Source organism: Epinephelus moara, chromosome 20, assembly GCF_006386435.1.
Source record: "Epinephelus moara isolate mb chromosome 20, YSFRI_EMoa_1.0, whole genome shotgun sequence".
Classification (NCBI taxonomy): Eukaryota; Metazoa; Chordata; class Actinopteri; order Perciformes; family Serranidae; genus Epinephelus; species Epinephelus moara.
Window position 1 is genome coordinate 32685626 of NC_065525.1, and position 27641 is coordinate 32713266.

Genomic DNA, 27641 nt, shown 5'->3' on the forward strand with positions numbered 1-27641 from the left:
TAACAGATCTACACTTCACTTCAAATCAACAGGGTGCGCAGCACAAACAGAGCTCGGCATTGTTGTTGTGATGGTCGACTTTCTCGCGCATCCCTTGTGACTGGAACCATAATGCGCATGTGCGAAAAGTCTCTGTTTTCAGAGGAACTGCATGACAATGGAGATGCTGCTGTTTCCAAAAAATTGCACTCTGGAACCCGTTTTCAAAACGTTGCATTTTCAGGCACCCAAAAGCCACCGTCGTGTAAACGATCGGCCAAAACGCAACTAAAGTTTACCGTTTTCAGTTGAAATCATTGTCGTATAAACGGGACCTGAGATGTCTAGGGTTTCATGGAGGAACAGTTTCTCCAGACTGTAGGATGTCCAGGGCTACATTCCAATATCTCTGTCAGTGCCTCACAATGTTGTGACTGTATGAAGGCAAGCTGTCTACCTACCACAGCAGACTTCAGCAACTATAACGGACCGCTCTGACACTGTATGATGAGTGACTGAATGAAGTATGAGGTGGATCAACTGTGGCTGTATGGGAAAAACTTACTTTACTTTACTTTACTTACTCCGATATGAACGTTTCCACAGCAGTTGCATGACCAATCAACAGATATGTTATCGGCTGTAGCGCCACATATGAAAGTGGCCCAGTTCTGACTGGGGAAAAAAAAACAAAAAACGCTGTAGGGGTGTGCCATATCATATCGTTCATGATTCTTTTAGTGAGTTTCTGCTCAGAGGGAACTCATTCAGTGGCTCCTCTGGCAGCAGCACGGCGTCTCTCCCTCTCCTCCCTCGCTGTGTGGTGACGTCAAGTGACTTTGTTATAAACCTTTGGTAATGTAAACCTATGTGACACTCGCGGCTCGACAAAAAACTAAATATATGTGAATGTGTGATAGCTGTGGTATCATAACAGCCTGTCACAGGTTACAGCGTGATGATTAGAGGAGAAATGGCAGAGCATAAAGTTCCAGGTGGAAAAAAAAAACTCAATCATTTAGGATTTTACTCAAAGAAGGAAATCACCTGTTGATTTATATATATATATATAGATCCCAGGGGACATTTTTCATATTTGGGAGCTGTTTAAATGTGTAATTTGCGGTAGATTTTATTTTGTTGAACTATTAATATTGTATACAGAATCTTAATCTCACTTTGAGTTACTGTTGTTGTTCACTAACTGAAGAAATAAGAGTTTTTGTTCAGTTTTTACTGAATATTTGAAGGCAAACTGAGAAACTATATCACTTATTTTGTTGCAATTCCATGTTCTTAAATTAATAAAATACGTTTTTACGTCAAGAATATTGTTATTGCAAAAATACCCTGAAATATCGTGATATTATTTTAGGGCCATATCGCCCAACCCTATTTTGGTGTCCACGCTACTCTGAAAAATCAGATCTGTTAGACATTGGAGATAAAAAAACAACAAAAAAACAACACATTTTGGCCACATTTGCTTGTAATGAATGTAGCCCAAGTTCTATGCCATAATCCCTGAACACGCGACTGTGAATTCCCATCAGGCTTTTGACATACTGTGAAACATCCCATCTTACAGGTCTAAATGATGCTTAAACCGTGTGCATACTAGAAGATGAGTTAGCGTCACAAGGTAGCACTTTAACTGATGCAGTTTATGGATAAGTTTTGGGGTTTCAGTCGTGATATCTCTAAAAGAGACGGAGAAAGTGCAGGCTACAGAAAAAGTCAAACTTAAAACAAAATGAGCCTTAACTGTATTTGAGTCATATCTCATAGCATTTACTTATTTAAAAAATAAGCAGATTAAACCTTCATCACCATTAGTGAGAGTGTTCAAAGTAAACATATTGGTGTCACGCATTGCATGAATTTCACTGGCCGGAAGCAGTCTGCAAGCTTGTTTTACTGACAGTTTGACTTGAACTCATCCCGATCGTGTCGTGAACCAGCCCTGTCTGGAAGCGGGAGCTTGCTTTTACTTGCATGAAATTGCATGAAAATAACACTCCATAGAAATTCATAAGTGTCCAACAGTTTTGCCATTTAACTGTGCCGACTGACTCAGCATGTTGTGATCTTTTGTTAACCAAAGAATCATTGTTGTTGGTGTCAACTTGAACAGTGGGGGCCGAAGGCCAGTCAATGAAACCAGCCGATTTTGACATTTCCTGTACAAAGCTCTTCAGCGTCAACACCACTAAGTCAGCTCTATCAGAAAGTGGATCTATTGACATATGGGGAATGTCAATGCAGGAACCGGCATGCAGGAAGAGGGACTTAGCTGAGTTTATTATTGGATTTCTGTCCCAACCTTCACCCTGTTCCTGTGAGAGTGGTGATTATTTTCCAAAGAGCAGGCTGATCTGGGTCTGCGTCCAGGTCTGGTAGGTCACAGACACCCACGCGGAGACCTGGGAGTGATGGAGCGTCAGTACATGGTCAACATCCATGACAAATCTCCTGTCAGACAGGTTCTCATTCCACCTACTAAACACAGAGGGCAGATATTATCTTGGAGGCAAGGCTCCAGAGAAAATGACAAAAAATGAGCTTTCTTTTGACAAATAGAAATGGGATGCGGAACCGAAATCTTGCACTACGAATGCCTTTGTGACAGTGCCATTGTAAATCTCAGTACAAAAAATCTGGGGCTGCAATCAATTAGTTGCAAATATTAAACTAATTTGACAATCGAGTAATGTACTTTCCAGCTTTTAAAATGTAAATATGTCTGGTTTCTTTACTCCTCTCTGACAGTTAACTAAATGCCTTTGTGTTGAGGACAAAATGAGACATCTGAGGACAGCATCTTGGGCTTTGGGAATCACTGATCACCATTTTTCACAATTTTCTGACATTTTATAGACCAAAAAACAAATCAGCTATTTGAGAAAATAATCAAAAGATTAATGGAAAATGAAAACAATCATTAGCTGCAGCTGTAGAAAAATGAAAAACTTGATTATGACTTGCTAAAATATCCCAAACTATCCAAGTGAAACATGCACCATGTTTACACTGTAAATTGAATCTATGTTCTTGTAGAAATACAGACTTTAACGCCAACCAGAAAGTGTGAAGCCTAACAAACCCAGCTGAAAGCTTATGTAACAAATGCTCGTGATGAGTAGAGTCTACGGATCAAATTAAACCAGTTGGTAATAGTATGAACAGTAAGAGATGCAAACTGTGAAGCAATAACACCATCTGGCCATACTTCTGTTTGCACCATATATTACTGATGATGTATTTTCTGGGAGTCTGTTCTGAAATGGCTCTTCAGTATATTAAAATTCCTATCAACCAGCATGTTATTACTTCAATAATATTACTAAAATTTATAAAATCTGTTCAATAAATGTTTTTGTTGTTAGTTGGGGAAGTTTTTAATCATCTTAGAGACATACTTGTATAAAAAAAAAACAAGTGAAATAGTGAAGCTGTTCTCACTGGTGGTCGTGTTTGGTCCATCAGCTTATTTCTGTTATTGAGTTTGAAAAGTCTAATTGCTCAGTCTTTAATTAAACGCTGAAGAAGCTTCTCAGGAGAATCCCATTTACTGAGAGAGACGGCCCGAGTTGTGCCAAATCATCTAGATCAATTACAAATTAGCATCCTAAAATGTGGCTGCTTTAAAGTCAACACACGTTGAGCAGACAAGAAGAGACAGACTCAGTTCATACTTTCTAGTAGAACACTTTGTTCTTTCTTTTGGATGCTGAGCCTGTTAGGATTCAGGTTTAGTGACTTGTAAACAAAGTTGGCAAAGGTGCATATTGTGCGACAGTGTCCTTGGTTTTGACCTAACCTGGAGCTTTTGTCTTCTGCCACTCTCTCCTCTCTGCTGTGAAGGACTGAATAAAAAGTACGTTCTCAAAGGAACAGGAGCAACCTAAATGTCAAAGAAAAGGGGGTTGTGACTCAGTATGTGACAAGGTTTTTATACCAGAGTGATACTCTTCCATACCTCATCATCTACTGCTTTTTTAGAGCCAATCAGTACTGGGAATGTGCCATTATCAAATTTTATTGTGTAGTCTTTGCCCAAAAATATCACAGTAAACAGTATGATCAAGATATGCATAAAAAAAAAAAAAATATTAAATATACTTCAGACCATGCTGGCTTCAATAAGGCTGTACTGAATATCTTTTCTTTAATATTCAAAGCTTCTATTGAGGTTTTCGAATGACGCTTGAATGCCTGTCATCGTATTTTATGAGGTCATCTCTTTTCATCGCATGAAAAGAGTTTGTCTTTTTTTAAAAAAGGAATAAAATGAAATTTATTTTTTAAGGTTATTTTTTGGGCTTTTGCCTTTATTTGACAGGACAGACTTAGCATGAAAGGGGTGAGAGAGAAAGAGAGGGGATGACATGCAGCAAAGGGCTGCAGGCTGGAACTGTACCCACGGCCTCTGTGGCAAGGACACTGCCTTTGTACATGGGACACCTGCTCTAGCCACTGAGGTACTGGGTGCCCAAAATAAGCTTTAGATGGATGGATGGATGGATGGATGGATGGATGGATAGATAGATTTTGTTGCTTCACCACCACAAACACCAACTGGAAGGACACCATAACTACCTAGCCTGCTTACTGGAGGTTGATCCATTGCAGCAGGCCTTATCTTTGGTAAATCTCATCCAAGTCCATTTCCACTGTGGGCTCTTAAAGCCCTCGTGGGGAAGTCACACCTTGTCTGCAACTGTGCAGAAATACTGGGTTTAAACAGAATGGATAGACAAGCAAAAAAAGCTGTGCAGCCTTCAAATGTTGATCTGGAGTTCAAATGTCGACGTGATGGAGCTCTGAAGCTTTGAAATATTTGTTACAGCCCTAGGCCTTGGAACAAACACTGAACAGTAAGCCGTATGCTGTAACTTTGTTGAGTTGTTTTAAAAGAATTAACACAAAAACCCACCAAAATTTGCCAACAACAAGCAGGTCGGTATATGTCTGAATGCTCTGGATACAAGAGATATATAAATTGCCGCTAGAGATAGAGATAACATATTCCTCAAGTATATGACAGTAATATCGAGGACATTATGCTGTCACAGCTACTTGAACCATACACCATGCTGCAGAACTTCCACCTTTATCTCACTGTGTTGTCACAGTTTGCATTAAAATATGATACATGATATTTAACTTGTTTGATAACAGCAATTGTAGCAAACACAGATCAAATTGAAATGTAAAGCTTAATGTCAAATTCAGAATCAGATACATGCAGGTGAAACAAATGATGTTAGTCTAAACAGCATCTGTAATGGCATTTGTCATTCTACTGTGTAAACAGGACTGGCAGTTAAGAGCTTAACAGGAAATCAGTCGACATCTCAATACAGCTTTGCATCAGATTGTGAAAAAGCAATTTACCAGAAGGAGATGAATTGTTTGGTATCACACACACACACATGTATCTGAGCGAGTGACTTCTTTAAATGTCAATATAAGCGTGAGCACAGAGAAAGCCAAGTTCCCATGGCACACTGATAAGAAGACAGTGGGCTGAGCAGACCTTCAGCTTTAATATCGGACGTGAAAGAGAAGCAGGAACAGGAGATTGGCTGTTGTGTCGATTGAGTCGTCAGCTCCTGTTTGAACGCTTCCTCCAAATACAGCTAGATCCTTGATTATAGATAGACTGTGAGGAAGTGAAGAAAGTGGCTTCCACACTATCTGGATTTCAGTCAAACACATGTCCATGCTGAGACAACTGTGTTAAAGTCATCAGGTGCAATAAATGGCCTCCTCCAGAGACAAATTGCTAACTGTTAAATTTAGAGCACATCACCACCCATTCACCGCCTCCCTGTAGAGCAGCCAAGATGATCACCCGAGTGTGCTGTAATGTGTGATCACCTTAAAGGACAACTTCGGTATTTTTCAACCTGGGCTCTATTTCCCCATGTGTATGTGTGCGTATGATTCATGGGTACCACTCGTTCTAAAATTGGTTCAGTATTGAGCCGTGAAACGAGCTAAAACGGTAATGGGGGCAAATGCGTCCTGTATAAAAGTGCTTTTTTTCGCCACTGATCTGGTTCAGATCACCAGTGCTATCTCTGTAAATAGCATATGGTAGCGGCCCTGGGGCAGTGGTGAGTGTGAATGAGTGGAGTCAGCTGTCAGTCAGTGTTGGAACAGAAAGGCGGAAGTTGTCCCCTCTCGGTATTGTAAATGAGTATGATAGTAGCGGTGAAACAGTGCAAAAAATTCACGGTCCAGTATTTACCTCAGTTTTGGGGTCATGGTTTGGTAAGCTTCTGTACAGTGGGGAAAAAAAACACAAAACACAAACATTTTCTTTTATTTTTCCATTTATTTATTTCTATCTATTATGATTTAATCGTAAATCTTTGACAAGGCCCAAAAACTCTGGCCTGACCCAACATGAACCTGCACAGTTTCTGTCAAAGCCTGACCCAAGCTTGAACCACGGCAGCAGTTTTGGGTCCAGTTTTAAAAAAAAACCCACAAATGTATAGTTTTAGTGTTAAAGTATTTATTAAAAGCCAAGGGCTGATGTGTTTCCTCACTCCACTTCTTCTTCTTTCTGTTACTTCAATAGTCTATTATAGTTTCTGCGTCCTGTGCACAACAGGTTTGGCAGTAAGCACTGCATCCCTTGGTGCATCTCCATCTCCGAGCACACACTGTGGTCCATGGTGATGCTGTGCACAGATGATAGCTGCTCTCCACTGCATGTTATGCACATTGCTCCCAGTGCTGGGAAAGCAGAATCAAACACTGCCAACCAAGTTGTCTTGCAGCCCCTCTTTTCAGTTTCTCTCGTTTTCTGTCCCTTTCTTGCTTAGCTATTTCTCTCTCCCCTGATTCTCCACTATATTGCTCTGTTACTCCGTCACTCTCCCATTCTCTCCTTTTCTGTTTTTCCCTTTCAATTCAGTCCAATACAACCCCTGCCATTTATGCAAGAGAACTGCCAGTTTCATTGAAAAAAAAAAAATAGAAATAAATAAATAAATTAAAGGTAAATTGGCGAGACCTCAATGCGATTCAAGCCCGGGGGAATATTGAAAAACTACCCACAGCTTGAGGTCACTGGTCATAATACTTACTGTAACAGTTGAGGCACTCGAATACTGGCATATAGTCCATCCATCTATCCATCTTCTAACCGCTTCATCCTCTTGAGGGTCGCAGGGGGGGCTGGAGCCTATCCCAGCTGACATTGGGCAAGAGGCAGGGTACACCCTGGACAGGTTGCCAGACTAGCACATAGAGACAGACAACCATTCACGCTCACATTCACACCTACGGACAATTTAGAGTTATCAATTAACCTGCATGTCTTTGGACTGTGGGAGGGAGCTGGAGTGCCCGGAGAGAACCCACGCTGACACAGGGAGAGCATGCAAACTCCGCACAGAGGGGTTCCCACACCCGGGATTGAACTGGCAACCCTCTTGCTGTGAGGCGACAGTGCTATCCACCACACCACCGTGCCGCCCCCTGGCATATTGTCAATAAGAAAAAATAAATTACAAAACGTTAGTAATGCTTCATCATAAGACTCTGAGCTGTTGAATCCTGTAGTTGCCCTTTATACCTACAGTGATTGCAGTAGCAGCAGCACGGAAGTTGGAACTGAAGCACGATACCGTGGACGTTTTTGTTGCGGTTTCAGTCTCAGGTTCAGTTTCACAACCGTTACACCTCTAGCAGTTTATGAGCTACCGTTGGCCAATAAATTAAATAATAAATATTTCAATACTGTTACATAATAAGAAGAAAAATAAACACAATAATATTTGTCTTTTTAGTATTTTCAGTCTCACTGTGCACAGCTTTCCAGCATTGAATTATTGTCCCAGTCAGACAACAGTTTGTTGACATATTATGTGCAAAAATTCCCTCTCAAACAAAGCTGTCATTTCAGTCTAATTTGCTTAATCTTCACATTTCTTGAGACGTGGTGCAAATCCAAAGAAGAAAAAGTAACTTCTTCCTGTTCTGGGCCCTCGGTTTAATTCCCAGGCACACAGGCTAACTTCTCCAAGTGGCAATCCACTGATCTGAAACCTTCCCAAACAAAACCTCAACATTGTCCCTGCTCTGTTCTCCCTCCTGTTTGTTTTGGCTGCCGTCCACACAGCCGTCTGAGCCACCAGCTCATTGACTAAGACCAAGGCTGACTCCCTCAGCCTGTGGCCTGCTGTGGTTGCCTGCCATCCATGCTGACATACACTTCTAAAGCCAGCTCTAAAGGGTGGATGAATAATGGACAAGTGCAGTCCAGAGGTTTTTCATCTCCCCAACCACTGTGCATGGGGCTGTTGTCTCTTTTTTTTATGTCTCCCACATCAAAAGCCTACGTTTCCAGAGATGTGTTGAACAGAGAGGGAGCAGAATTGTTTGTTATGACATTAGTTTGGGAGTTACTGTTAAAGCAATAAAACAGCTTTGATTACAGTATGGTACAGTATGTGCATTTGTATCGAGGACAATCCCTGTGGCATTATTTCATAAATTCCACGAGCAACGAGTCTGGTTTCAACTAGATGGAAAATACTGCTGTTGTGGAAGCAGAAAATGTGCCGATAGCAGTTGCTAAGAAACTGCTGAGGTGTCGGTGTCGGACAGTGATAATTATACTACTGGAATGTGATCACTTGTGAATAATTTATCCAGCATGTGATGGAGAGACAAGAGCACGGGGGAAAGTTGCATCCCCCATATGCATCTGAACAAAAGTAAACAGTGATGAGGAGTCTGCTAATGGAGCCCCTTGGAAGACCTCCGGCACAGCCAAATGAAACATCGCCTTGCCAGCGAGCGTGATTTAAATAAGTGTTATAACGATTTTGGCTGGAGGAATCCTCAGATGGAGAAAATGACAGAGTGTACATCAGGATTCAGTGGGAAGCGCAGCAGACATTGTAACAGCTTGTTACCACAATGAATATAACAGCTGTCACAACTTGCCAAGTGAGAGTGGAGTGACTGCTCCTTTTTGTTAAGCAAAATTCAAATTGTCTGTCTCCTTCAATATACACATTCATACATTCACTCCCTTTGCTTGGTAGTTTTTAAAGATTTACATTACTTGGCCCTGTATTAATGCTCACTCTTTTAAAATGCAGGTTGGGTTATTAAAACTGCCCCAGCTTTTACTTTGCATTCACACAAAGAGCATTTCAAAACAGTCAAAGAAAGTTACCCACTTACAACCAAATGACTGCCAGTCAGAGGATTCATATAAAGTTTTCTGCAGCTTAGTTGTTGAATTACCAGCCACAGAAAGTGCAAATCTAAACTTCAGGGATTCTTAAAGAGCCATACACCGATCAGCCAAAACATTAAAACCACTGACAGGTGACGTGAACAACATTGATCATCTTGTTTCAATGCAATGTTCTGTTGGGAAACCTTGGGCTTTGACATTTATGTGGTTGCCACCAGACATGCTGCACCCACCTAAACACCAGTGCAGACCAGGTACCCCCCCAATGGCAGCGGCACTCCCCAGTAGCATTGGCCCCCCAGCAGGACAATGCACCATGCCACACCACAAAAACTGCTCAGGAGTGGCCCCAGGAACATAACAGAGACCTCAAGGCGTTGACCTGGCCTCCAAATTCCCCAGATCCGAGTCTGATCAAACATCTGTTGGGCGTGCTGTTACTCCACCTCACAACTCACAGGACCCAAAAGATCTGAAGCCAACACATTGGTGCCAGACACAATAGGACCCCCCCCAGAGGTCCTGTGTCCATGCCTTGACAGGTCAGAGCCAAGTCCGGTCCAAGGAGGACCCACCATGGATTGGGGGTACCTCTGGGGTACCAGCACGTCCCTCAAATGTTCGATCAGATTGGTATCTGGGGTATTTGGAGGTCAGGTTGATGCCTTGAGCTCTTGGTCCCGTTCCTCGGGTCATTCCTGAGCAGATTTGTGATGTGGCATGGTGCACTGTCCTGCTGGGGGGGGGGGGGGGGGGCATTGCCATGAGGGAGTTTACTTGGTCTGCAACGGTGTTCAGGTGGGTGGAGTGCATCAGGTAGCATTTACATGAATGCCAGGACCAAAGGTTTCCCAGCAGAACACTGCACTGTAACAAGATGATCAATGTTATTTACTTATCCCACCAGTGGTTTTAATGTTTTGGCTGATCAGTGTATATTTACTGTGTTTTAACCTGAGCTGTGTTCTGAATGGCATACTTTACTTTTGTCAAATCATTGCACCCTGAACTTCGACCATCTTGCCTTACCCTGTTACCTAAGATATAAAACAAAACACCATTAGATGAGCTCACCAGAGACAGAGTTCAACCCGGAGAGCTCTGCTGTTGTTACTTTGCAATATATATGTAGTATTAGCTTTTAAGGTATAACTGCATACACTGTAGATTCTAGCTAATTATATTATTTTCATAGTTATGTCCTTTTGTTGTTTGCTGACTTAATCATTATTCCTATTATTACTACTTGACTGGTCATCAGTCACTTGAATGCGCCGTCATCCATCATTGCGGCTTCTGACAGCTGTCAACAAGCTGTCAACCTGTTATCTGCTTGTGTGATGATGTGGAGAATCTACTGCCACATAGAGGATTGTGGGTCAGAGTAGCAAGAAAAGCATGCTGGATGGATGCAGTAGAACATCCTGGTATTGACATACTGCAGTTGAAATACTATGTATTGGGACATACTAAATCTTCTGCTGGCAATCTAAATGATATGGCACCATGGGTATTTTAACTCCCAGATGGTTTGTGCTAATTTGATTGTGAGATAATTTTGTAAAATACAACACAAAAGCACAAAATCAAGTTAGGCAATAAAGCCCTTCATCTTCAGGCCTTGTGTTAGACAGTAAATGACCCCTGTGTCAAGATCTAGCCCTAAAGGCCCTGAAAACTGTCCTTGTTCATATAGTTTGGTTAATAATTTAACCATCTTTAATTTGACATTAAATATTCATGACTAAATAAGGTTGAAAACATCCTCAGGCATTATTAATTAAGAGTTAAACACTCAAAGATCAGTTACTCTGTTTATTAGGACTGCGTGTGTATGGTTTGACGGATTTGATCGACAGCTACCAAACAACTGTTTATCAGATTCTGATCAATCTAACAACTAATTTCAGAAGAAAATTCAGACCTAAAATTCAAAAGGATTGTTGTGACACATATATTAATGAAGCTCAGCGTAAGTTCAATCAGGAAGACTTTCTTTGTGCGCATCCATTCACAATTCTCTCCCTCACACTCCCACTGCTTCCTCTAATCAGCTGACTGTGGGTGTTCACTCTTCTAGTTATACAATAAAACTTCACCATGATCTCTATCAGCCAATCAGCCAGCATCTAGATCCCGGGGGTTCCCTATTCAACTATGGATTCATCACCCTCCTTAAATCACGCCAAAGACTTTTCACATTTTTTTCATTCTCATGTGCACGTTAATAAATATTCTTTTCACTATTAAAAATGAGTCTCTCCTGATTGAAATTTAATTACTGTTTATCACAGCAAGCCTTTCCCTGAACTGGACAGTCAGTCTTTTTACTGACCTAATAAAATTGAAATGGATATGACATTGATTTATTTCATCACTGGAGTAATATGCAGTTTAGATAACTACTGGTAAATGTATTTTTCCATCAGTGTGGGGCAATAAAAATTAAATGATTTACAGACTGTAACAGCAGTCTCAGACTGTGGCACCAATCTGTAACATTAGTTTGAGCTGTTATCTCACTCATCAAAGTAAACGGAAAATATAAAACAGCCAAATAACAATGTGAGATGATGAATGGTGTAACGTTATGTTAGCAGTGGTTCAGAAATTACTTTAAACATGGGGGGCGATAAAGAGACATTTAGAAAATCAATTTTAAGTGACTTCTACTGACAGAAACATATTCTGAGTGTTGATTATTCTACTGTACCATGCTTGGGTGGGGACAAAAAAAAACAAGGTGGTGCTATCACTGCCATCTTCAAAGTGTTCTGGGTTGCTATCTCAAGTTTGCCTGCGTAGCAACTGTACTGCTCTAATGAGCAATTTTTAATTTGTGGGCGAGGTCTTTTAGCTGCAGCTTGTTTGCCAGAGGAAATCATGCTTTGACCTGGTGTAGCTTCATTGCGATGTGCCGACGCACGGAAATTAACGTATTTCTGTTATTGATGATGTCAATGAATGAATCGCCCCGGCGCTCACCTTTTCTCAGATAAGCCCACAGTGAGAGAAGCACAGTGGGGAAAAAAAAGAAATACAGGCATATCTAATGTGAATTAACTGAAACTGTGATAACTTTGTCAGAAAACATTGTGTTCATCATCAAGGAGCTGATTAAAAAAGTATGTTAATCATTATTTTAATTAATACTGCACTTACTCAGCGTGTATTGCTAAATTAATTTGTGTTCAAATGACTTTACAGCACACCTGGGGCCAGTTACTACAGAAATACTGTACGCAATGCACAGAGAGTGGGAGGGACAGGAGGGTTAATAGGGGCCCAGCAATCAGTCTTTGCCCCGGGGCCCCTCAGCAGGTTAATGTGGCCATGCAGCCAGTCACTACATTTACAGCTTATTAATGCAACATCACTGGTAGCACAGCTGGCAACACTTAAAAGTTGCACATTGTTGTCACTGGCGGTGTAAATGCAGTTATAGCTGCATATATTATCTACTAACTACCATCCAGGGGGGAAAGTTAGCACATTTGTTTTTCTAGAGGGTGTATTTGGGAGAGATATGTTGTGACAGGCAATGTCCTTTCAGACGGTTTTATATACTAACTGCCTGCACCAGGTTCTTGTGTGTCAGGATCAGAGCCACAGCAATTATTAATCTTTGTTAATGTGTGCATTTTAATGCCTCAGTGTCGTGTATTCAGGCTCAGCTTGGTGCTACAGTAAGTCGCAGTTAATGAAATCTCTGCACAAATGTCTGCACATACCCCCATCCACCATTTAACCATGAATAAAACCGGCAAAATGTGCAACACAGAAGATCTCTGTGTGTGTTTAAAGAGACAACATTCACACAGAAACACCTGTACCGCAGCTATTTGAACTCGTACCAAAAACCGCAGCCAATGGCACAACTCCTGTGCTAAGTCAATTGATTGCGGGCACCCCTGTAGTTTGTTTCAACTGTGAACACAGTCCTCTCAGCCAGAGCAGACAGGCCCTACAGGCTGCAGCGAGCTCACACAACATGCACTCGCCTACTGGCCTCTCTCCGCCGCTGCCAATCATTTTTATTTTTGCTCATCTCCTCCGAAATCTGCCCAGAAAATGGGATTTACTTGCAAAGTGATTACTTTAAGGGGCAATCCTCTCAGAGATGCATGAAAAGCAAACCAATGATCGTCTGCGACGTACCGTTTCCCACATCCATTTCTCATCTGTGCCTCATTTTTCTTGCTTGGATATTGAATTTAAAATTACAACACCTGTGGCTGTTTCTTTACTGTGTTGGCCAACAAAAGTGTTTTTATTTTCTTTGGGGTTCATTGTTCACTGATTGGATTGGGAGGCTTGGTGACCCTGCTGATTTCACCTCCAGGAAGACGGTGAAATAACAGCGTCTGACATTATGTTATATATTTTCACTTGTTTGGAAATGTCATGGAGAACACACTGAGAAGATATGTATGAGTGGTGCTGCGAGAAAAATAGCTGTTAAAAATAAGAATGTTTGCACTTCTTCAGACATGGATTGATATCTGATGCCTGTCACATTCAGCTCCTTTTTACTCAAGATTTATTTTTTATCGGCAGCCATGGGAGTTACAGAAGGAGCATTACAGATATTCTGTATATTTCTTGCTCTATTTGAATGACATTTTCGCTGGCTCTAGGGGTGTTGCTCAATCTACAGATTGTACTTGTACATTTTTGTGTGCCCGCCACCACAGACACAAAGCACAAGTATAGAAGTGGATTGAGAGAGACAAAGAGAGAGAGAGAGAGAGAGAGAGAGAGAGAGAGAGAGGGACAGAGAGAGAGAGAGAAAGAGAAAGAGAGAAAGAGAGAGAGAGAGAGAGAGAGAGAGAGAGAGAGACATCCTTCTGTCTCTCAAATCTGAGACCAAACTCAGATCAAACTGTAAAACTAGGCAGTCAAACAAAAACCAAGAGCCTGTTACTGTATTGCCTTCTTCTTGACTAAAATGCCGTCAGAAACATATTGTAACTGTGCCTAGTATTTTCCCACAAGCTTCATCACTTCTTTGTAGCTGCAGCTGTCCACGATTAAAATCCAGTTTTGGCTGTTTAGCCAGTGTAGGGCTACAGCCGACCTCCATGGCTGAGGACGGCTCACCTTTGGTAGGGTGTATTTCCTGGAGCTTCATGTTGTTGTGTTGTGGGTCGTAGTAGCCATGTTTCAGAACAGAGGTTTGGGGATTAGTTTTTTGCCGTGGAAAGAGTTTTAGTGCAACTACCTGCAGCAACAGTGTTCTTGTCATCTTTCCTTCTGACAAAAACAAAGTGATGGGAATATTTCGGGTCACTAAGGTAAGCATTTTCAGCTAGCTTGCTGCTTTATGACGTGTGTGTGCATTACTACGATTACTAAAATGAGTCCGCTGATGTAATGGTTGTATTTCAAGTCAGTGGTGATGTCATAACAAAAGTAACGTTGTAACGAGTTGTTTGGTTTTGGAGTAATTGTAATGTAGTTACTGAAATTTCATAAGTAATTAGTTACACTACTCGTTACTGGAAAAAGTAATTTATTACTGCAATGTGTTATTAGTAACGTATTACTGCCCAACACTGGTTACCAGCCTCCTGCCATATTATTTTCTGTGGAAAAATTGACAAACTCGCATTACGTCACCCATCTTCAGGAACTTTGATAGGTCTGGTATGATGCAGTGCATTCTGATAGTTGTAGGTTTTCTACCTCTTGAGCAAAAGCAAATGTGATAGCCGTTTTTCTCTGTTTTCTCTGGTCATGTTGCACCAATGTCAAAAGTATTTGAGTCTTACTACTATATATACAGTGCAGTTTTATGAAAATACCATCTTTCCAGCAGTGAAATACATCTTTAAATACCCGAGTATAGTAATTGTATAAAGAAGAAAAATAAAAGATAGCTCAACAAAATAAATTCCTTAAAAATTCTAATGTTTCTCAAGCGTACTTTATTTTAGCCACTGAATTATATATGGGTCTTGTATCACGTTTTCATTATATATATTAATTGAACTATCTCTTAGTGGTCATCGATCAAGAAAGCCTTTAACTCAAGAAGAAGTAAGTTAAGTAATTCCAGCTCAGTAAAAGTCAGAAATATTTCAACCTCTTAATTACAGGCTTTACCAGATTTAGAAGAAAACCTCTTCATTCACTCGGCAACCTTTTATGACCTGTATCTGATAATGAGTTCTAGTTACTCAGATGTTTTCTGGGGGGCAACATTTTTTGTGGTTGGTCTAAGCAGTTATTCAGTCAAAGCAAGACACATCAAGTCCAGTGATTCCTCCATGAGCAATGCTTTCATCTGTGTTAGATAATGATGGACATAATGTGTCCTCGCTTGGACAGGGAGGTTCTTCCTACAAATGTATTCACCCACACACAATGACAACACATGCACAGTCACACATTGATGTCCACGCCTGTGGGCAGGACTCTTCTGTCTGCTGTAACGATGTCACGTATGCAGAGGTTAAAGTTCAGCCATCGTCCTTTTGTCTCTCAGCTTGGGGAGCTGGAGGATATGTCCATGGTTACAAATGCACATTGAGCAGACAGTCACCAGCGCAGCGCAGCTTTGGTTTAACCTTGCTTTACTTTGGACCTAAATTTATCTTGGAAAACCAAAAAAGTCATGTCTATGGTCGTTCTGTCGTATCTGTTTTGTTACAACAAACCATATTTGTTTTGTTCTGACCTTACGGAAGCGCTCCTCTCAGAAAAGTAAATGTATGTGGACAAGCCCGAGATAAAAGCTTAAAGCAGGATCAGTAAGGTTGACTCTCAGGGGGCTGTAAATTTCCCCTCTGGCCATTTTTCCTCCAGGGATGAAATCAGAACAACTCTCTAAACCTATCCGCAATACTCAGCTTATAGAAGCGTCTATTTTTATTTTATAAAAACTCCCAAAGCAGCTTAATAGGAACAGTCTCCTGGTGCCCAGTGGTAATAGATGTTCTCTCAAATGCTCTTTGAATTTCATGGCCACATACAGGTTTGGGAACGCTGAGCAGGTATAAGTGTGAAGATATTGTTGCATTTTGAAATTGATTTGGAGCATTTACGCCATAATCTCGTCTGATACCTCTTGCTAGAAGTAAAATTGGGCTAAAATTTAAGTCAGATATATCATCAGATATTCAAAGAAAGAAGATGAAGATAGATTTTATGAATCCCTCAGGGGAAAATCTATTTTTTTTACTCTGTTGTCACACACGACCAGGCCTGAAACACACACATGCACAAACAGGACCTATACATGCGTTAAATGGAGAGACGTCAGAGCGAGGGGGCTGCCTTGGACAGGCACCCCGAACAGTTGGGGCTTTGGTGCCTTACTCAGAGGCACTGACTCAGTTTGACTCTTTACTTTCCTAAATCAAAATTCCTAAAGGTTCTGTCTTGTCCTGGTATTTTGAAAAAAGTGACTTATTTGAAACCAAAATGTCAGCTAGAACTTTCTAATTCAAAAGGTCAGTATTTACAACCGAGCACACTGCAGTGACTCAGAGCTGTCACCTTGTAATGGTATGTTATCTGTGACAGCAAATGATAAGCATGTAGCAGAGAGAGCTGACTGCTTTGGCACTGGCTTTGTCATTGTCCTGGTAGCTCATTCAAGATAATTAGCTGCGGGAAAGTGGAGTGTCTTGTCCCTTTCAAGCCTGTTTGTTGATCAAAGGCATTTGACGGACTCGCTAATCCCCTTTGACTGCCTGGAGAGACACAGTGGCATCAGAGTGTGGAGTGGCAGCTGACACACACAAGGACTTCCAACAACACAAGGCTGTTTGGCATCACTTGAGCTCATGTCTTATCAAACTGTGTTTATTTAAAGGATAAGGCGTGTGTTATTCCATGTTTCCCCTTTGGTCACAAAAAGGCCAAAACCAACAGTTTGTTACTTGAATGTCTGTCTTTTCATAACAAGTCAGAAATATACTTAAAAAGCTCAATAATGTCTGGGCACTATAGTTATTAAAAAGTGCAGTTAATGGGGACTATGTTAAATATGTTGAATTGCAGATTAATACACATTTTTTATTTCTGGCCTAGCCCATATGTACACAGGTATTTTAATGTGATCTTTTTGAAAAGGATTTTTCCACCTTTGTTCTCAAAAAACAAACAAATAAACAAAAAAAAAGACAAATAAATAAATAAAAGTCCCGTCCACAAAGGCTCTGTTAGGACATGGTCACGCATGACCAAAATTAACAATTTTTCATGGCATGGAGTTTAACTTTGGTGAACTACTGTAGGCTACTGTACTCTCTGTCATACTGTGAGACCTTTACACTTCATATGTGACACATTTGAGTGCAGAAATTATTTTATTTTGAAAGCCCCTGACTGGATGTCACAGTAATTCTCGTGTCTTGTGCCACTGTTGATTTGATTAAGATGTCTAACGTCTGTTTTGAGAACTCACCACATGCATTAAAAGCCTGGATAGCTCTGAAATGACTGGAAAAAAATAATTTGTAGGTCTCTATGAGTTTTTCGACTATGATCAATGATCAGTTATTTTTGAGTTAACAATGTACTCAGTCTGTACATCTGTGTCCATGGCAACCAGTCACTTTAAAGACTGAATGGGGATTATATGCTCCTGTTTTTGCCATGGACATGGTGTAAACCCAGGATACTCACATTGCTTGTCCATTAATAATTTTTCTTATTACTTCAGTAAATGATCAGGTGTAGTAAATGAAGCTTCTATCCATAAATTGTCAAGTAAGTAAGTAATTAAGTAAGTAAAGTTTATTTATATAGCACCTTTCACAGAAAGAATTCACAAAGTGCTTTACAGTAAAATTAGAAAACAGTAGGATACATAGTATAAAAAAGAGACACAACCACAAACATATAAACAAATTGTCATAAAACCCACGCCTAACTAAAGGCCTGTCTAAACAACAGGGTCTTGAACTGCTTTTTAAAAGACTCAACAGAATTTAAAGTGTGAAGAGACAGTGGCAAAGCATTCCAAAGTCTGGGGGCCACTGCTTGAAAGGCTTGATCCCCTCTAGTTTTAAAATGAGTGTGGGGGATGATGACCAGCAGGCATTGACTCGAGGATCTAAGAGAACGTGTGGGATTATACAATTTCAATATCTCAGAAATTTAAGCAGGAGCTTGACTGTTTAAAGTTCTAAAAGTAAGAACTAAAATTTTAAAATGAATCCTGAGATGAACTGGGAGCCAGTGTAGTTCTGCTAAAACCGGTGTGATGTGTGCTGTTTTACTGGTGTGAGTTAAAAGTCTTGCAGCAGAGTTCTGAACAGCCTGGAGGCGATGAAGTTTTTTCTGAGTCAGACAAGTAAAAAGGCTGTTACAGTAATCTAAGCGGGAAGAAATAAAAGCATGAATGATCATCTCAAGTTCCGTCTTTGACAGCAGGGTTCTCAGCTTAGAGATGTTCCTCAGCTATAAAAAAGTAGTTTCTAACCAATTTTTAGGCGTGATGCTTGAGAGACATAGCTGAGTCGAAAAACAACACCCAGATTCCGAGGACTCGACTGGATGGACGGGCCTAGAGTGCCCATGTGATGCCTAATAAGGGGGATCTGATTTTCTGGGGCAATAATCAAAGTCTCTGTCTTGTCCGAGTTTAATTGAAGAAAATTTGCGCTTAACCACTGTTTGATGCTAGTCAGACAGCTGAATAAGGAAGACAGTTTATATAACTCGGAGTCCTTGAAAGAGCAGTACAACTGGATATCATCTGCATATAGAAGATAGGAAACATAGGAGGAGTAACAGCTGTATCTGACTGCTGAGTCTTTTCAGCTTGGCTGCTCGTCAGCACAAATACAGGTGTAAGAGAGGCAATAGGGAGTTCTACAACTGTTAACATATTTGCAAATACTGTTTAACGCCCTGTGTAGTAAATCAGATGTCCCAGTTTTTCACAAATTAAGTGTGGCAACCCTAGTTGCTGTGTATAACCAGCTGATGTCGTATGATATTGCCCATGAAAGAACAAATTGCCCCACATGAGAGATGCTACCTGGCTAGCAGTGAGTCAGAAGACAGGTATGGAATGTAATGTCCCAATTACATCATATTTTGCAGTATTAATTAGCATGCTGGTTAACATTACCTAGCAAGCTAGCTTTCCATGTGCTTCACACTTGGCACTGCCCACATTCAATACACATAGTGCCTCAGCAGGCAATGGTCACTCGCCTGCATTCACTCACGTGTGACCATGCCCTTCTAAAACAAAAAATCTGTAATTGTATGTATTGTATGTAACTAATAAACATACAAAAACACTTTAAATTGAAGCACGGTCAAGAGCATGTCAAACCAACAGGCAGCGACATAACCCTAACCCTAAAGAAATGTTGGACAATTACACAAGAAGATGTTGGCTGATCAGAAGCCTGAAAAAAGCTTTTACCGGAAGGTCACCTGAAGCAGTGACCTCTGTAGCACAAACTGACGTCTCTCTTCCTCAGTATAGTGGAAAAGTATCTGTACATTTATGTGCAAACATGTAAAAAGTCCTGTTCCTACCAGCACTACCTCTGCAATTGCATGAAATGTCACCTCATTTGTGACGTGTCAAAGGAGACATACTGATGTTACAAGCCAAAAACTCTTTCCCTGTCTCTACATGTCAACACTGAAAACTGAGTTTCTGAAACACCCTGGTTGGGGTTTTACAAAGGTTAATGTTTAGTGACCTAAAACAGTTTGTGTGTGGATGAAAGATTTTTTAAGAAGTGTATGTGTGGACTAGGCCTTAGTGAGGGTTTATAGCAGCATGATGGTATACATAGCATTGACTCGAATGAAAATACAGTGTCTACATGTTTGCTGAAAACAGCAACCAAACAGATATGAACCTAGCTGGTGCTGTGATACCAAAACAATGAGCTGAAAGATGCTAAAATGCTCTGCAGAGATGAGAGAAACTGTGGGTCATATGTAACATCACACAGTAATTTTTTTCATTGACTGAAAAAAACATTGATTGGTGCAGCTTCAAGGAACTAATTCTATGAGACAGCCAATAAATCTAATTTATAAGGAGTGTTTTCGAGTGCTATAAATGACTGATTATCTGAATAGAGAGAGTGGTGGCCACACTTCACACTTTTGTTCCTTCCTGCAATTCAGATTCTGAGGAGATAAATCCTCGACACAGTACAATGGCCAGTGTCTACTCTGAAGCTTTTTTACACTCCTCTGTTCTCTGTCTTACTTCATCAATTTCTCCCTTTGTGATTTCAACAGAGGCTCTTGAGCTGACAACTTAAATGTGTCTTGAGGAGGACAACAAATACCATTTAAAACGGCAGCCTCCATCACTGGGGACTGTCGGTCCTTGTCTGCTGTTAAAGCCTTTTGGGAAATTAACTGAACAGCCAGAGTTTTCAAAGGACATCCGGTGGACAACACCACCAGTGCTCTCTGAGTAAGTTAAAGGCTTATGTGTTTGCAGTCTCTGACAAAGCTACATTTAAATTCAAATTGGGAATGTTTTGGGTTGGTTTTAACAGACAGGCTTTGATCGATTGCCATGATTTAAAGTGTCAGGGTCCCATAAGGCCAAAGCTTTGCTCTGTGAAGCAAAAGATTAACTTTTGTGACTGGATTTGAAAATGTTAATTAGCAGCCTGAACAATTAGCCCTGACAAATCCCCATTTACATTCAGTCACTTTATGCAAATTGGGCAGACTGGATAGCTACCTGATCTAAAAGAGAGCATAAAGAAGCATTCAAGATGGATTGAAACCCAACTGCTCAAACAACCTCCAGAGGTGGTTTTTGCCTAATCTTTACACTTAGACAAATATTCATTGGTTAACTGTTGCACATGTTTATTATCCTGCTTCCTACTCAGGGTTTACATATGGAAGTGGTTGGATCTTTGCTTTGTTTCAGGCAAGCGCTGCAATTTACCCAGTTTTTCCTCTGGATGTTGATTTATTATTAAAAATTAATGCTAGTAATGTGTAGGATTGCTGCTTTATGGCTTCATTAATCATTTGCACTATTTACAGAAATCTTAGATAACTGAAGTAAAATAGATGCTAAGATAACTGTATTTCTGTGACTCAAAATTCAGTCATATATTGATTTATTCAGAGCTGAGATCCCATTCACTTCAAATATGCATAACATCCTGATAGCAGGGCTCATATCTTAATGTAACCTTTTAGAAGTCCCTCTTAATGGCCCCTTTTTCAGTGCAAACACGCAGTGCTGGCGAGCTAATGAGGCTGTTGTGTGAATGACAAAGCTAAACCTGTGGAGTGGCAGTGTCTCTTTCCATGCTTCATCAGTGTCATGTCAGCAGCAGCAGCGCCGCACTTCTCTGTGGCACAGCTGCACTAATTGTTTTGTCAACCAGGATTCCAGCAAAGCAAATTGAATCTGGGTGTCAGAGATGTTCTTGTTGTGCTTCTAGCAAGGCAGTTAAACACGAGCTAAATCTCTGTGTATACATTACTGAAAGATTTACTCTGACATAAAGTGAGAAGTCATTGGAAAAAAGAGTGTGCAGTGGTCTCATTAATACTTGGTCCATGCTCAGAGACTGTTTAAGAAAGATGGAAGCATAGATGGCGCCTACTCATTCTAATGGCATTGCTCATCTGGTGCATACAGTATAAAAAGTGGGATGAAATAGAGACATGTCGCCCATATTTATATAGTCTATGGTTTACGCTTGTTTTTTAAATAAAAACAAATATCTGTAACAGAGCAAAACTTTGCAGGTAATCGATGCAATCCACCATTTTTCTACTACTGTTTACTAACATTGTGCATTGTGCAGTGATGACTTATCCTTCATTACAATTGTTTCGATCAAAACTGGTGAAAACGCGGGTCAGTTCACTTGATAGCACAGAGGTTACTAGAGTCCTGAAATTAATCAGTTCAAGAACCAGAGCTAATTTGATAGAAAAGGGGTATCAGTCATCAAAACTTTGATTGATGACTGATGTAGAAACCAGATAAATATCTGATTATATTATGGGATCAGCATATCTCGTTTATAACTATGTAGACCACAGATATTGGCCTGGAGTTTAATTTAGGGAAAATAACCACATGTTAAATCATAAATCAAGTACTGGTCAGAAAAAGGATCAGCTACATATTTTGGTCAAATCAATCCTTTGTATTAAAGCAACACTGACCTTTCTGGAAATTTTACGCTTTTCTTTGTTTAGGTTAAAATGCTATTAATAAGCTGATGGCACACTAAAATGTAAGTGAATTCCACCAGAGATAAAAACTCATAATTATACCATTCTCATATGGTTCTATGAAAACTCTGACCAATCATTGCATTCAGACCAAATGCAATGATTAGCCAAGCGTCCTGCCTGTCTTCCTCACGTGCTTGCGTAACTCGCTTGTTGCCAGTCACCAGTACAATCTCACGTCAGCGTTTACGTTATATTATAAAACGCATCAGTCATCACTGACCCCGGATAAGTTTCAAAACACCAGCGTTGCGTTTGACTTTGCAGGTAATGTTATGTTTAGTTAGCTTCTTATATAACATTATATGACAACACAGCATCCAGTTGCTAATGGCTAAAGTTAGCCTACTGTTGCGTAGCCTCTGAAACATTAACGTTATCTTCCTTGTGCGTTTCCACTTACTTGTAACGTTAACGCTATTATCTAATGTTAGTACTGTAACCTTATTCTAAAACTCAGCAGTCATCACTGACTCCGTTTGAGTTTTAAAACTCCAGGGTTGCGTTTGACTGTCTTGGTTGTAACGTTACACTCTCGCTCTCGTCTTCCCTGTATCTAACGTTACCTTGCCGCCTACGTCTATCATAGTCGTAATGAGGACGTAATGGAGGAAGGGGGAGTAGGCCTTTGGAGGGAGGTGGAGTTGCAGGAGGAGGGGGATGGGACTTTGGAGGGAGGTGGAGTTGCTGTGTGAAATGCAAGAAAGGTAAGAGTTGCTTCAATGGTTTGAAACTGAACAAACCGTAACTTTAAACTACATGCTTATGTCATTCGTAATATTATCCCTCTGCCCCGTGTCAAAACTACCTATGACACACACTGGACCTGATTAAGATATTAATCAATACAGGCAGCTCAACACTGCCAGGTGCTAAAATGTTTGTCTTGGGGCGTCGGTGGCTTAGTGGTAGAGCAGGCGCCCCATGTACAAGGCTGTTGCCACAGCGGCCCGGGTTCGACTCCAGCCTGTGGCCCTTTGCTGCATGTCACACCCTCTCTCTCTCCCCCCTTCACGCTCATCTGTCCAATCAATTAAAGGCTTAAAAATATCTTTAAAAAAAAATAAAATAAATAAAATGTTTGTCTTGTTAAGCACTTTATGGTCAACATATTTTTAGAACAAAAGCTTTCTGGAATTTTAGTACACACCTTTTTACGAGCAAGTTCACCACAAAAACATTTCAGCTATGAAGACTGCTCCCTCCCTCCAAACACAAAGAGCTCAAAACAAATAAATATTGTTCTTTCATCACTATAAATCACATCTAAATGTTTCTCAGAGGAGCTTAACTCTGACTATTTCATGTTAACTATAGGCCACCTTCACAGAGATGGGAGGGAAACTTGTGTGGGAGGAAAAAGTGCTGATCATATTAATGCAGGTCCTGGTGGTTGCTGATAGAGGTCACAGAAGGTCACACATTACATAATGCCCCTCCAGGTTAAAGTATATTAAATTAAAAAGGCTAAACTTCACCCCTGGGTATGTTTGGTTTAAACTTTACACCAGTGTGCACATTAAACTGTGTGGTGTAATGAAATTGCCTCAGTCGTTGGAACGGTGTTCATACTCCATATCTGCCAAAGCACACAAGGGAGATCATTAAAAACGAGAAGAGATGGAGTCCCATTTGCCAGCCACCTTACCAAACTCTGAGACCGTCTATTAGTTTGGCACAGCAGTCCTATCTCTGTTTATTGCTTTATGTAAACACAAATGTCAGTAACTATGAGCTTTGACACAAACAGAGAACTCTCAGTGGCATGAACTACCATTCTTTTCATGCCACGGCTCATGTGAAAGGCGCCTCAGTCCAGCATTATGCAGACGCTCTAATGAACTCGCTTATAAACTGGTATTTCAATAACATTTCTGTTCCCAGAAATGTGAGTGCGTTTAAGTCTGAGTTTGAGTCTTTAAAACCAAAGACAAGGTCAGCGTGTGGACGTGGTGTCATTAAAAAGTTTTCAGTTCATACACGGCCACATGAAGTGAGGGTAACATTCAATGAAATTTTCACTACTCATTTCTAAAACCACCTGAATTAGGTCAACTAAATTGAACTCCCCAAGCGTGAGTCATAGCTCGCCCTCTGGAGTGAATGTACCCAGACTGTGGAAGATGACCTTTGAGTCATTCAAATCATTTACAGATACTGAGTCTATGCAGGAAGACCGGCCCTTTTGTGCTGCTAATGTCTAAATCACAAAGCTCAAACTGGAGTTTCAGGCTCCGTAGTTTAACCAAATCCACCTCTATTCAGTTAATTCAGCGGTGCAGCCACAGGAAAGTCAGGTGAGGATGACCTGAGCAGCACTTTGCAGACAGGAATGAAGTGGTACAGTTAACTTTTAATACTGCAGTGAATTTCTGTGCATAAAAGGTTGTCTTGACCCTGCATGAAAAAAAAAATTCTTTGTGGTATGCTGATCTCACAAATACATCCATCCATTCTCTGTCTGCTGGTTTTGGGGAAATTCTGAGTTTAATATTCAAGATGCATTTCTTTTTCATTATTGCACCAAAATTCCCTGTTTAAAGCATACCTCTTACCTGTGTTTCTAATCTTTAAATTGCTGCTCACATCTCACATTTGTTAAACTTTTAAAAGAGGTCTGGCGTTGTGCCCAATGACGACTGTTTCAACCAGCTGGAGGAAAAGACGACAAGTAAGAGCTTAGCAGGCAGTACAATAAGAATGTTGTCCGCCAGCATAGCTCAACAAGTGTGGGTGAGATCAATGTAATTGGCTCACAAAAATAAACAACTAAATGGACATATTTCTTCAAACAGTGTGAAAAACAATATGTTAACTGCTCCTAGCAACTAGGGACAGGCATGAGTACTCGAGTACTCATTTGGACAACAACATGTTCAACATAGAATACTCGCCGCTGCCCCTCCCGCATGTGAGCACAAGGTACATATATATTTTTTATTATGTGTTAACTTTTAATTTTTTGTTTAATAGGCTAAGTGAAGCCTGGTTTTTCAAAAAATGAATTTCAAATAGCACTTGTTTCCTGTTGTTGGCCAATTTGCGATCCTATTCTTACATGAGATGATTTTTTTGCGAGTACTAAAGCACTTTATAATAATTTAATACAAGTGCTTGAATAGGGAAGTTACTAAAAATGCTCATCCCTTCTAGCAACCACTACCACAGAATCTATACCAACAGGAAACTGAGACAGAAATTGCAACACAAATGTCTGCGTACCACCATGTTCTTGGCCCCCTCCTCTAAAAACAAGGTATGAACTGAACGGTGGCTCAAAACTCAAGGTCTGACCGGTAGTAGTATAATCATGCGTCTTCTTGCAATTCAGCGTGAAATATTTTCTTCACTAAAATATATTAAAAAAATATATCTCTGGGCAGCTTGACAATGCGTAGCATTTCAACATACCTTTGCATTTAGCACGCAGGTTAAGTTTCATAGCAATAATCCATTAGTCCAATTCATCCCACCACATCAGTTCCTATAAGGTCAGACACTGGAAACTCTGCCTGCCTACATCCCTCTTAAGTCCCAGAGCATCACTAAAGCTCAGATATAAATCACTGTGGACCAGGGGTCACTGACACTGCTCTCTGCTGCACTCACTGGAGATAACTGATGGGCACCATGACTCTGAAGACACAGGGGAAAAATCAAATGTAATTAAGTCTTGCCTGTGGATCAATGAAGTCTATTTGGTGTCCTGAGAGCACTATTATTGTTTGCCAAATTGTGTTCTTCTATATCCAAACATGATAATGCCTTTGGCAATGATAATGACATTCTCAAATGGTCTACGGACAGCTGCACTGTATTCTACTGAAAGGATTTTTCCCCTGTTGACTCCGTATTGATCCAGCTGTTAAAATGAATACTATGAAACCACTGTATGTGTGTGCACTCTTATGATGTGCATTCTCTTCATGTGGCTGTAATAGGCCATATTTAGGTCTGCAGAGATCTTCTCTTACATGTATCACTTGTATTCTCTGGATATATTTTTTGCTAGCATCTATGATATGTAGGGTTGAGTTCCACTACTGCATTTTTACTAGCTGGACAACATCACAACGGCTGGTACTGTTCATCACCTTGTGAGTCTGTGTGTGCGTTTTCATGGCAAAACATAGTCCTGGAGACATTTTTTATCTTTGCCAGGTGTTTATATGTGTCTGTTTGTCTGTCTGTGGACAGATTTTATCAGCTCAATAGTGTCACAACCATGCAAGATGCAGTTATAAAACTTTACAGGTGTGATGTTGAGATTAAAATGAAGGCCAGTATTGAAGATGGCTGTGCTCCAAGCAGGTGGGCTGGAAGTAGGGTGTAGGAGGTGGGGAAGGAGCCATTGCCTCCCCCCACTTTATGGCCCTGGCCCACATTTGTTTTCAGTCACAGATCACTGTATCGCAGCTGGCGTAATCCCATCACAAAATGGTCTCTAGTCCATTTTGGATCTGATTTGCACATGGCAAAATAACCGGGATTCACAAAACTCAGCTCCGACCCTAGTAAACTTATTTCAATATTCATTCATTCATTCATTTTCTGTAATCGCTTATCCTGTTGGGGGTCGCAGGGGGGCTGGAGGCGAGAAGTAGGGTACACCCTGGACAGGTCACCAGGCTATCACAGGGCTGACACATAGAGACAGACAACCATTCACGCTCACATTCACACCTATGGCCAATTAAGAGTCACCAATTAACTTAACCTGCATGTCTTTGGATTGTGGGAGGAAGCCGGAGTACCTGGAGAAAACCCACGCTGACAAGGGAAGAATATGCAAACTCAACACAGGAGGGCTCCCCCACCACAGGGTTTGAACCCCCCAACCAAGGTTCAAACCAGAAACCCTTGCTCTGGCGACAATGCTAACCACTGCACCACCATGCCCATATTTTTATATACTTGTATGCATTATGAAAAAAATTATGGATAAAACATTCAGGCAGGAAGCTTCTCATCTGATTCAGATTTGATAAATGAGTTCAATACCGGATTTAAGTACCTATGGTATCAAACATTGACCGTATACAAAATGTGGACTTCCAAAAGGGGCTAAATATTTATTAATATGGTCCAAAGAAGTGCCATTCTTACCATAAATGATAACTGAAAGGCACATTTTACAAACTACCTTAACTTGTTTTCCACAAAACTAAACTAGATTGATCAGTTTAGGAGTTTAGAGACTTATAAATATTCTTGTTAAATT

General features: G+C 40.6%; 1 long non-coding RNA gene across 1 annotated transcript in view; it reads left to right on the forward strand.

Annotated features, from left to right (window-relative positions):
* Positions 1-27641, forward strand: part of LOC126407686 (uncharacterized) — a 60752-nt gene that overhangs the window by 14852 nt on the left and 18259 nt on the right. The window contains exon 2 of the long non-coding RNA XR_007571813.1: positions 20438-20618. This is a non-coding gene — a long non-coding RNA (uncharacterized LOC126407686). The remainder of the gene's footprint in view (positions 1-20437; positions 20619-27641) is intronic.